This window comes from Helianthus annuus, chromosome 14 (genome assembly GCF_002127325.2).
Source record: "Helianthus annuus cultivar XRQ/B chromosome 14, HanXRQr2.0-SUNRISE, whole genome shotgun sequence".
In the NCBI taxonomy this organism is placed as follows: domain Eukaryota; kingdom Viridiplantae; phylum Streptophyta; class Magnoliopsida; order Asterales; family Asteraceae; genus Helianthus; species Helianthus annuus.
This window is the reverse complement of record NC_035446.2, coordinates 118470138-118482445: the sequence shown is the minus strand read 5'-3', so window position 1 is coordinate 118482445 and position 12308 is coordinate 118470138. Positions and strand designations below refer to the sequence as shown.

Sequence of the window (12308 nt, the reverse complement as noted above, 5' to 3'; positions counted from 1 at the left end):
TGAAGAATATCTATGTCTGTAATAACTAAATTTATCTTATGGGTCACGGTATGGGACGTGACATTTAAACTATTCGGTAATAATAGTTGTTATGGAATTTCTTTGAATAATCTGTTTCGCTCAGTGCCGCGCCCCGATGATTCCGCCATCGGTTGGGGTCTGACACCAAGGTTGAAGGGTAATGTGTTCGGTTCGAGGCTTGATCGCAAATCCGGTAAGTACATGTATGTTAAATGGTTTAGCGTGTTAAGGTGTTGTAAACAACACATAGGGTTATCGTGTAATACACGTTACCCCAATCAAACGATTGATGCAGTTGACGAAATTTCGCGCGTTGACACGTATAGTAGAAAAAGCCTTGTATTACAATACGGGCGATTATTGAAGGTGACACTACTAACTTTTATTAATGTGTTAATTCAAGGACACTCGCGCCTAAAGATGACGAGAGTTGAACGAATTGCGGATATGACAGAGGAACGGTCCGAAGTATGACAAGAGGAGCATGCTCACCAAGGACTAAATTGCGTAACGACCGCGAACAAGGTTAATGGCAAGGAACGCCCGTCGGGGCAAGCATTACAAGGTGCACACTTTAAATTCAATTGCACAAATAGTAATATGCAACAAATATGTAGAAATTGAAAGTTGCATATGTAGATTAGAAACTTGGAAAAAAAAACCGAATAGAAAATGTATTTGGGATATTGTTTCCAAGAGAAACAAATAGAGGCATTACTTACATAGGGCGTGATGTGAAAACTATAAAAAGGTCATGCGTGTCATGTGTTAATCGCTTACTCTGGCCAAGTAAGTAGTGGCATATGATACCATGAACTTCTTATAGCGGACACATTTACATCCGATGTAGTAAGGACAGGGTGAATGGGACAAATTAAAAAGTACCCAAATGAAACAAATGAACAAAATAGCTGATAATAATGTAAACGCACAGCCGGGTGACAGAAGCGTATTACATTAGGAAAATGAGCCCGAGAGAAGGGACAAGGATTAATGTAAAAGATGATATAAATGAATGATCAAAAGAAAATTTACAAAAATAAGTCATCTTGGACGAAAGGGCCATGGTGAACAAAATGGGCAAGTAAAACCAAAGTATAGATGATCCGCCGAGTCATAAAAACAAAGGTGTTGCCCACACAAAAAAGATAATCAAGGTTGTTAACTTTAGTCGTAGTAAAGAAAGGATAACGATGATAATCATCACTCATAATTAATAAGGTCGTCAATGGTGGTCACGTAAAGAATAAAAGACATGGTCGAATAAAAGCGACGGATTTCGCTAAGATGACCAAGTAAATCGAAATGAAGTCTTAATGCATACCGGAAGGGGTGCAATGATAATGATTTCGGTAAAACACCCGATTGATGGGTAAGGAATTAAACGCATGCGTAGACTGAGAAACAGGAACGCGAAATAGAAAGTCAAAAGACTCGGAATATGAGTCATGACTAAAAGATGACAAGAATTTTCGTAAACATAAATTTTGGTAATTACGTTCAGCCATTTCAAAGTTGGACGGGTCAAATAAAGAATGAAGTTTGACATTCATAGGTGATAAAAATTCACCCAAAATGAGTCAAACGAGTCAAATAAGGAATAATGCTTAATATAATAGGAAAACGCAAACCGGTGAAACCGGAAAGCTAAAAACAATAAGATAGAAGGACCCGGGTAATGGGTTGTAAAGGAGTATAAGTATGAACCGGGTAACGGTAAGCGTAGGACAAACCGACGTGTAAATGACGTTAGAAGTCGTAAAGTCGGAAAGATAGTCCGAAAGTAAACAAATGAAACCTTAGACTACGGTCAAGGTCAACTAAAGTTCAAAAGCAAAATTAAATGATTCCAAACATAACAAAGGATGCTTTAAAGCTATATATGTATGAATAGGCAATTGAATAAAGACTAGAATAAAAGATGATCTACGGGATCATCATAACCTACGGGATATTAATTAGTGTAAAGGTCTACGGGGCCAAAATGACCCACGGGTCATGAATTGAAGCAATGGGATCATAAGGGCCTCGCCTTAAAAAGATGAAAGCTTAAGGAAATAGCCTACGAGGTTAAGTGAAGGAACCTACGGGTCAATAGTGTAAGGTGAGGGAACTTGTTACGATTCCCTGCGTAAAACGAGAACGGAAAACAATAAATTATGGGTTGTCAATTTCCTTGATATGAGTAATTGACATAGTTAAAGAGAAAAACGTTAAACTAAAATTCAGTTTTAGTGAGAAATAACATTTTTACAAATATAAATTCTCATAGGAATTTGAATAGTAAGCATGAAAGATTCAAGTCTTGACGCTGATAGGCGCAAGACGATATATTCGAAAAGTGATCTTTTCGAAAATGAAAGGTAGATATATAAATTAAATATGATACGACACGATCACGGTTAAGAACTGTAATGTGAAGTAAAATCGCATTATAACCAAGCGAGCGATAAAAAGTAACTGGACTAATAAGTCTAGTCAGTGAGACCGGTGAAGGTCAGCAATTCAAATCGAGAAATTTGGTTTGCTCGTAAGAGGAGGATTCGGAGTAACTGAACCGAATAAATGAATTTGAAAACAAAAGAAATAGTTGCTAAAAGTGAAAGATTTCACTAAAGACCTTTAAACGGGTCAAGGTAACGGATTCACAAAGGGTTCGCTAATATATAAAAGTGATGGATATCGCTAAGTTAACTAAACTAGTAGAAATAATAGAATTACCTTATTTCAAATCACATTATGTCATATGAGGTACGTAGATGTTCTGTAAACAAAAAGATATTACCATAATTTTTCCGGTAATACTAACAATTGTTAAAGTATGAGTAATGCTTAAAAGATTACTCAGGTCAAACGCATTGAGTTTAGAACTCGATGAACTATGTAAGAAAGGTTTCGAGGACGAAACCTCTTTAAGGGGGGTAGACTTGTAACACCCCGAAAACGGGTTTGGTAATTAAACTCCGTTAATACTAAAATACGGGTAACGTACCGTTAGTAGTAAAAAAAAATAACCCGGTAAATATTTGGATTTAAATAAGAAATCCTAATATTAAATAAAAACGAATCAAAGTTTTAAGGAATTAAGTTTATAAGAGCCTGAGTTAACGGGACTTAAAATATAACGGGTTATAGCTTCCCGAACCCATCAAGTTAACTAGGAGTAATTAACCTAGTAATAAGGTGTAAATAAGTAAATAAAATATGGAGTTCTAGTACCTAATAATTAAAATCTAAACTTGAGGGACCAAAACAGTTGAAAAGGAAACAAGTTCTAATAAATAAATAAAAAAACACACCACACACACAAGGTGTGTGCGTGGATCGATCATCAGGAGCGACCAAAGAGGGTGAAACCCTAAAGTGCCAAAAATCATCAAATTGAAGGTCGATTTCAGTCCTAAATCGATGCATGATCACATAAAAACGATCACCAAGTCATGGGGATCACAAGGTATGTAAAAATTTGATGATTCGTGAAGTTGCAAAATTTGAGTTAGTATCATAATTCGCGAATTATGTAAGGATTAGAGGAGCTATGGCTAAGTTAGTGATGTACACATGCTTGGAAACTAAACCCTAAGTGAAAATCATACATATGATGCTATGACTTGAATGATTTGGTGATCACCTATATGTGTGTTAAATGGGTGTTGTAAAATGATGAAGAACACTAGAAATTAGATTATAAATTGAGTGTTATTTATTTACATGAGGTGAATCTAGATGTTATTATGAATACTAGATATATTAAACTTGCAAGAATTATTTAATCTTGGCTAAATAGTTAGTCATGAAACTTGATTGTTGATTTTATAGAATATGCCCACAAGGTGTTTGTTAAAAGGCCTAAGAGAATGTTTATATGTTGAAATTACGAATGAAACGCGTAATTGCCTTATTTGATTAATTATGTGAAATATGGGTTAAAACGGGTTCTAATCATAATGTTGATTTAACCTAATTATGTCTATTGTATGATTAAAGGTAGTTGACTTTTAAAGGTCAAACTAACCAATGATAAAGTCGAATAGTAGTTTCGACATAGAAAATACGTAAGGTGGAATAGTCGTCAGTTGAAATGACTAATCTAACCACCTTGTGAATGATGATAGTTTGTCGCCTAACGAGCTAGGTGGAGGCTTGGGAAAGAAGCGGTCAAACGAATCAAACACGAGAAGAAAAGCGTATTCGGATGCGAGGTAAGTATAGCTTACACTAGTCCTAAATTGTTGAATATTCTCTTATTGTATAAATTACGAATGAGATAACTAAACAATTAAAATATGATGTTCCATCATGTAGTTGTACGAAACAAGATAATCAAAGATGAAAGAAACCATAATAATGGTTAAAGAGAAGTAAATCGATAAGTCGGTCATATTATGACGAAAGGAATAATGAACTTTTAATGGTTACCCTTTTATGGTAAGCCAAAACAAATAACAAGGGTAAAACGGTAATTTAGTCACACGTTGACAATAACCGTTAGTTTTTTTTTTAAAAAGACGCCTTTTCGCGTAAGACATAAAGAGTTGAAAGTGGTAATAAACAATTTATAATGAAAATGACTGTACGGTGTTAAATGGAGCGAGTCATGTAGATGAGATGATAATAAATATCATCTCGCAAAGATAAATGGTCAATTCGGCCAAACGGGTCAATAGGTGTAGACATCACCTTTTGACAATATCTACTAATGATTTTGTCGAGTTATATGCTTACAGGAATAGATATCCAATGGGTACTCGCATCTTTCTTAATTAGCAATTACAAAGCAAGGTATTAAAACCGGATTAATAAGTTGATCCGAGCCAGATATGTATAATAGATCAACTCATCATTTAGAACTTGAAGTTCTATGAGAGTTAGGCAAAGTAAAAGGGACATTCGGTTACCTTAAAAGGTAGACTGGAGGATTTAGATTATAGACGGAGTGTTTTGAAAACAAGATTTGGTTAAAAATGAGATTTTGGGCGTGCATGGCTTAAGCAAGCCCTTCGTCGTAAAAGAAGGGTTAAAAATGACCAAAACGCCCTTGTAAGTGAAATTGAGCAAGCAACCCTGAGAAGTCACTTGTAAACGAGTTTTACAATCAAGCCAATACTTAGAATAAGTATAAAAGCAAAAGATGTAAAATCCTTGGTCAAAAGACTCTATATGGGTCGTTGTCGTAAAATGATAATCCGAGGGGTAAAACTCGGATTATATAGATCGCCACATTAAATCCATCACAAATATAGTTGTGATGGAAGATCATTTGATAAATAATGTGGAAATAAGATGCTAGGAATAAACGAGTGTGAATCTTGTGTAAAAGTGCTTAAATACCCTTAACGGGTCAAATTAAGCATACGAGCGAAAACGGGTTTAATTTGTGTAATAAACCTGTGATTAGAACCTAATAAGGTAGATAATCTTAATTTGAAGAAGTGTATGTGATATAAAGATCAAGCAAATATGTTTGTTTGATAAAATGCATAAACGGGTTAAATTTTGATAAAAAGGTAACGAGTCGAAGACTTAAAGGTCTGAAAATTTATTATGTTGGATGTTGGATTTTAACTCCATATGATGGAGAATTAAATTACGGACGCGTAGGAAAAAGAATCGGGTAAAACGGATTAAAAACGAGAGAGTTATGCTCGTTTCCGTGAAATCGGGTCATGCTGGGTATGTACAGCAACAGTTCAAGTAACATTCTGTGAAAAAAGGGGGCTAGGCGTCACGCGACGCCCCTAGGCGTCACGCGATGCCCCCTAATTCCGAAAAATTGTTAAATTTTGGTTTTTTAACCCATGTAACTTGTTTAAGCTTATTATTTAACTACCAAAACTAACTTTTAAGTTGGTTTTGATCTTAGGTGAATGTCAAGAGTGCTCGGATGAAGATCAAGCTCGATGAAGAACCGAACACACAAGATTAAAGCTTCCGCAAGGCGTAACGTCGTAACTTTTAAACGACGAACTTATTTATATTATGTTGAAAACTTTTAAGTTGTAAAAGTTTTAAATTACTCGTATTTTCTAAGGATACTTAATCGTAATTGCTTGTTTATTTTCGTTATTTATACGAAAAGCTTTATAATAATAACAAGGGTGTTACACAATCAGGTCCCCACACGACAGACGTGTGTCCGAATCAATCTCGTCAACAGTGCCTTGAAAATGAGAGCACACACATGCGTCGACAATGTCGACATAGTAAGCATGTCATCGTGACTTTGCGGATGCTGCATTGATCTTTTGATATCAAATGTCACGTGCTCGTCATTTACTCGAAGCGTGATTTGGCCAGCTGCCACATCAACAATCGTCCTCGCTGTATTGAGGAACGGGCGTCCAAGTATTAAAGGCACTCTTGAATCTTCGTCCATGTCAAGGATAACAAAATCCACGGGGAAAACAAATTTATCTCTTTTTACAAGCATGTTTTCCACAAATCCGCGCGGGTACTTTATTGAGCGGTCTGCCAACCGAATGCTCATTCGAGTGGGTGACGGCTCACCCAGATCCAGCTTAGTAAAAACCTTATATGGCATAAGGTTGATACTCGCTCCCAAGTCAGCCAATGCATGGCTAACAGACATGTTTCCAATCAAACACGGGAGCGTAAAACTACCCGGATCTCCCATTTTTGTGGGCAGACGGTTTTGCAGAACGGCGGAACAAGTTTCATTCATCACCACACATGATATATCCTCGAGCTTTTGTTTATTCGAGAGGATATCCTTTAGGAATTTCGCATACTTTGCATCTGGGCCAAGGCTTCAACAAACGGTATATTAATGTGTAGTTGCTTAAACAACTCAAGGAACTTACCGTATTGCTCTTCGTTCTTCTGTTTCTTCAGCCTTCCTGGATAAGGTACTGGTGGAGTGTAATCTTTGACCGGCTCCTGGACTTGTGCTGTACTTGCTGGGCGTAGCCTGGCTTGCACCTCGTCCGGTGTGTCAGTCGGGACCGCTCCAGTGATCGGTGATGAGTCCGATATGACGGGTCCGGTAGTCTTTCCACTCCTGGTCATGATTGCATTCACATGCCCACCCGGGTTTGGTTCTGTATTGCCCGGTAGACCACCTGGGGGCCTTTTAGACATCATCTGCGCCAGCTGACCAACCTGATTCTCGATATTCTGAATCGAGGCTTTCTGACTCCTCATTTCTCCCTCGTTAGCTAGAAAACAATCTTCACTTTCTTGGTATCGTTTTTCGGAGCTAGAAAGAAGCTGGGCCATCATATCCTCCAGCTTGGAACTAGACTGAAGGGCCTGCTGCTCGGAGCTACTCCCAGTGCCCTGATTCTGATACGAATATGGACGATACTGGTAAGGTTGGTTGTATTGCTGGAACTGCTGACCCTGCTGTGGCGCTGAAGCACGCTGAGTGAACCCCAATGGGTTCTGATTACCTGTGTTCGCTCGCCACCCAAAATTTGGGTGATTTCTCCAACCGGGATTATAGGTGTTGCTGTAGGGATTGTTCTGCGGCCTCACCTGATTACCCACAAAATCCACTTCTTCGTGGCCCTCATACACGACTCCCTGAAAGCATGCACCAGGCTCATGTGACACTCCACACTGGTCACATCCCGAACCAGCTTGTGCAATCGTCTGGGACTTATCGAATTTCGCTGCAAGAGCCGAGATTTGTGCAGTAATGGCCGTGTAGTCATCCACCGCGTGTGCTCCTGCGCGAGATGATGATAATGATGATGCTGCCCGGCCTCTATCTCCTTCCCGACGCGAGCTGGATTTCAACGCAGCTTTTTCTATGATATCATACGCTTCAGTCGGCCTCTTAGTTCCTAGATCGCCTCCTGCGTTCACATCTAATCGCTCCTGTGTATGGTAACTGAGCCCCTGATAGAACGTCAAAACCAGCTGTCTCTTGGAGAAGCCATGATGTGGAACATCAATCAACAGATCTTTAAATCTCTCCCAGGCCGTGTGCAACGACTCTCCCTCGTCCTGGCGAAAGGAAACAATCTGGTTCCGTAGCTTGTTTGTTTTCTCAAGTGGAAAATATTTCTACATAAACTGCTCCACCAACTGATTCCAGGTCCTAATGGACCCGGCTGGAAGTGACATAAGCCAAGCTCTAGCTTTGTCACGCAACGAGAAAGGAAATAACCTCTACCGAATTGCATCCTCCGAAACACCTGTAATCCTAAATGTCGAACAAATAGCAAGAAAAGCAGCGATATGCCTCCCGGGATCCTCATGCTCACGCCCGTCAAACTGTACTGAATTTTGCACCATGTTAATAATACTAGATCTAATTTCAAAAGTAGGTGCATCTATAGTAGGCTGAAGGATACTCGGTTCCAGGCCTGCCCTTCCGGGCTGATTCGTCTCATTCAAAGGTCGCTCGTCGTCCGCCATGACGCCTCTTTCTTCGTCCCCTGAGCTTTCGTCTTCAGAAAGTATCACCGGCTCGTCGATCGCGTTTGCAATGCGTTGTGCACTGACACGTGACCTTTCTCGCAGCCTCTTACTTCTCCTAAGATTATGCGCTGGTTTGTCAGTCGGCTCAGCAACAGCGGGCGCGGGAGTTGAGGACATCAACCTGTAAACGAAAATTTGACACAATGAATATTTTATTAATATAATAATGTTGTTTTTTTTTCTTTTTTGCTGTAAAGAAACATAATATTATTTTAAATGGGCTGAAAAATTTATAAAAATCCGAAAATGGGCCCGAAATTTTATAAAAATTAAAGCAATGAAAATAATCGAATCGGCTAGTGTAAAAATGATTTTGAAGAGCCGAAAACTCAACGAATAAATGAATAATTAAATCCGGATTAGAACAAATAAATGGAACAAAAATTTACAAGTGTACAAAAGAATCACGAAAACGAATAAATTGAATTAAAAGCAAGAAATATTAACAAAATAAATAAACAAATAGATAATCAAGAAAATATTCACGAATATTAACAAGTATATACACCGATAACACAATGACTCGGGTCGTTCCTAAAACTCGTCATATCCCCGGCAACGGCGCCAAAAACTTGACCTGTGCGCGACTACACATATTTTTACAATGAAATTACACACGATTTGGTTTTAAATTTATAAAAGTGATTATTAATTTTACATCAAAACACACACGAAAGAGGCAAGTGTACCCCGTCATATATGTAGTAAAGTATCTGTAAGAACCAAGTATCGATCCAAGGAAATGGGCGGAGAAATAATACTAGACCTTTGTCACTAAACTACCGGTAAAAACATAAGTTGTTTGATTTTTTAATAAACTAAAGTAAGCATAAACAAATACTTATAAAACATAGTAGAAAATAGATAAATAGCCTTGCTTAATACACAACCAAAGCATGTCAACTAAGTCGGTTTTGGCACTAGAAGCATTCGGTCAATTTTCCATTTTTAAGACAATTAGTATCCCTTTCGGGAATCCTAACATGACAATCATTCGAAAAGCTAAAACGATAAACACACTTTAACCACCTAAAATTGTTCTTTAATGTGCAATTGATAAATGTCTATGAAAATCTCTTAAAAATAAGTTAGTCATCCATTAGGAGTTTTCTAACCTCACTTAAACAAGGAAAGTGACACCGATAAACACAATGCAACCACCGAGACAAGCATAAACTAGATTAAATCACAACCGAGTTCATTTTACAAATCTTGCACATAAATTCACCAAGATAGCAATTTTGGCCTAAACTACTAACTAAGCTAACAAATCATGGCAAGAATTCATAACAACACCATTTAACCCGTTAAGGTCCTTACGTGACGGCAAGCATTCTTGATTAACAATAATTACATTTTATTAAACCACTAACCATTTCTAGTATCATGGTGCCCACATTTTAACCAAGCTAAACTAGTTAACCAAGTTTAAAGTTTACTAATACATGATTAATTAAGCTTCATTTTTCAACTATCTCAACTAACCAAGTATCAATCATCCAACACAATTACTTATAATCAAGAAATCAATATCAATAACAAGGTTACAAACTAATCATCAAAGATAATCATAGAAAATACTTCCAAATGTCATTACAAACAAAGATTAACATACTAATGGCTATAATCAAGCAAGGGATTGTTGTGTTTTTGCCCAAAGGCTACAATAATACATAAATATTAATCTAAATGCTTGAATGATTAACAAAATTATGGAAAGATTAGAAAACCAAACCATAAACAAGCATAAGATTAAGAATCTGGAAGATAACGAAGCTTATCGGCACAACGTGGCTTGAATCCGGGTGAAAGCAGAAGCCTCCGGAGCCTGAAAATCGCCAGAATCGCTCCCAAAATGTCAAGAGTTACGAGCAGAATGTTTCTGCAAGTTTTTATATAATTTCGATCTCGCACGGTCGTGCATCGATCGCACGACCGTTCACTTTTTTAATTATTGGAGTTACTGTTCATGACATCAGCAGAGTTGACTGGTCTTTGGTCTCGCACGACCGTTCTTCCTGAGGCACGATCGTGCGTTTTCGGGATCATGTAGCACGGACTGCTGCACTTGTAGTGCATTGCCGGGCTTTGGCTGAACATCGGATACGCACGGGGTGCAATCGGACGCACGCCCGTGCATTACCGAAATATGCTTGCACACCGAGTCGCACCCTCGTTCACTGCCGGACTGTGCTGCATTTGTCGGAGATGCACGGTCGTGCATTTGGTCGCACGACCGTTCCACTTGCCCAGGTCAGAATTCTAACAGAATGTCTGCAGCTTTGTCGTTTCGTCCGGAAAGTCCTCGTTTTCACTATTATCTTGTCTGGTATGTTGTTTTAGGCCTGTAAACAAAAGTATACACGATTAAGTATCCGAATGACGGTTTTATGGCCGAAAATGCATAAAATGGGGATAAAGTGGGGACTAAAATATGTGTAAATTAGCGAATATCAGTGACTAGGGGCGATATCCCAGCGCCTTGGCGGGGTTTGTTGCATTTGCCCCTTTACATCGTTGCTCAAGTTGGACATTGGAATTAGGTGTATTGCCGCACTATTTGGAGAAGGTTGGTTTCTAAGATAGTTGTGAAGAAGACGGGGAAAGAGATGGCCAATTACCTTAGTGATCTCCAATTCGGGGTAGGGATCCCTATTGGGGCGGAGGTTGTGCTCCATGGCGCGAACATGTTTTTCAATCAGTTCCATTTGGATGGGTCGTTGGCTATGCTTACGGTTGATTTCTCTAATGCCTCCAACCTTGTGAATAGGACGGCTCTCCTTGCTAGTCCCATTCTCGAGGCTCATCCATCTCCCCCATGGGTCAATTTTCTATATGGACAAACAGCTAGGTTGTATGTTGGGGATGATTGCATTGGGTTCACTACTAGGGTTCAACAAGGAGACCATCTAGGGCCCCTCCTTTTTGCCTTAGTTTTGCACACCCCCCCCCTTTCATTGGGTGCAGGGTTGTTGCAACTTACTTACTTTTCCATGTGGGGTACTTGGATGATAAAACAATTATAGGAGACACTATTAAAGTGGCTAAACTTTGGATATCATCAGGTCTGAGGGACCATGTTTGGGGCTTGAGCTTAACATCAAGAAAACTGAGGTCTTTTGGTCGTCATGCAATGAGGTAAAAACGAAAGAAGGTTCGTTCATTAGTGGGATCGGGAAGCTAGCATTGGAGGTAGTCGGGATGCCGGTCATATCAATAGTTTGGCTATGAAAAAGGGCTTCATGTGTGGTTGATCTTATGAGATACCTACCTCACTTGTGAGACTCTCAGTGCGAGCTCATTCTGCTTTGCTCTTGTATGTGGGTTACTAAGTTGTTGTTTGGCTTACAAACCTGCCAACCCATGCTTGTTGAGGAGGCATTATCTATTTTCTACTAGGGCCTCTGGATGCAATTAGGGATATTGTAGTTTGTGGAGAGGTCATTTATGGGGACTTTCAATGGAGGTTGGCATCCTTGCAGATCCATTTTTGGTGGTTTAGGCCTATATTCGGCGAAAAATGTATCTACATACGCTTTTGTGGCCTCAAGAGCACAATCTTGGAGTCTACAGGACCACATTCTACGAAACAGTGGTACCGATGGACTGGACGCTGATTATGGGTATGTTAATAAGGACATAGCCCCTCCAAATGTCCAAACTACTTTGGTGAGTGCCTTATATAGTAAGGCCGCTTAGAGTTTAGGAGTGAAGCCTGACTTATCCCTGCACCAGAAAGCAGTGTTACACTGTCTGCGGGACCCCATGCTCAATATTTCCTGACCGTTATCCCCAACAAATGGTTAGGCCAACACATGTTAACGATAGAGTATCGGGTTATC

At 39.0% G+C, this 12308-nt stretch overlaps 1 long non-coding RNA gene across 1 annotated transcript; it reads left to right on the top strand.

Moving 5' to 3' along the window:
- Positions 1 to 3339: 3339 nt before the first annotated feature.
- LOC110905807 lies at positions 3340 to 6067 on the top strand. Its single transcript, XR_002573434.2, has 3 exons — positions 3340 to 3475; positions 4137 to 4223; positions 5885 to 6067. It is a non-coding gene; the product is annotated as an uncharacterized LOC110905807 (long non-coding RNA).
- The last annotated feature ends 6241 nt before the right edge of the window (positions 6068 to 12308 follow it).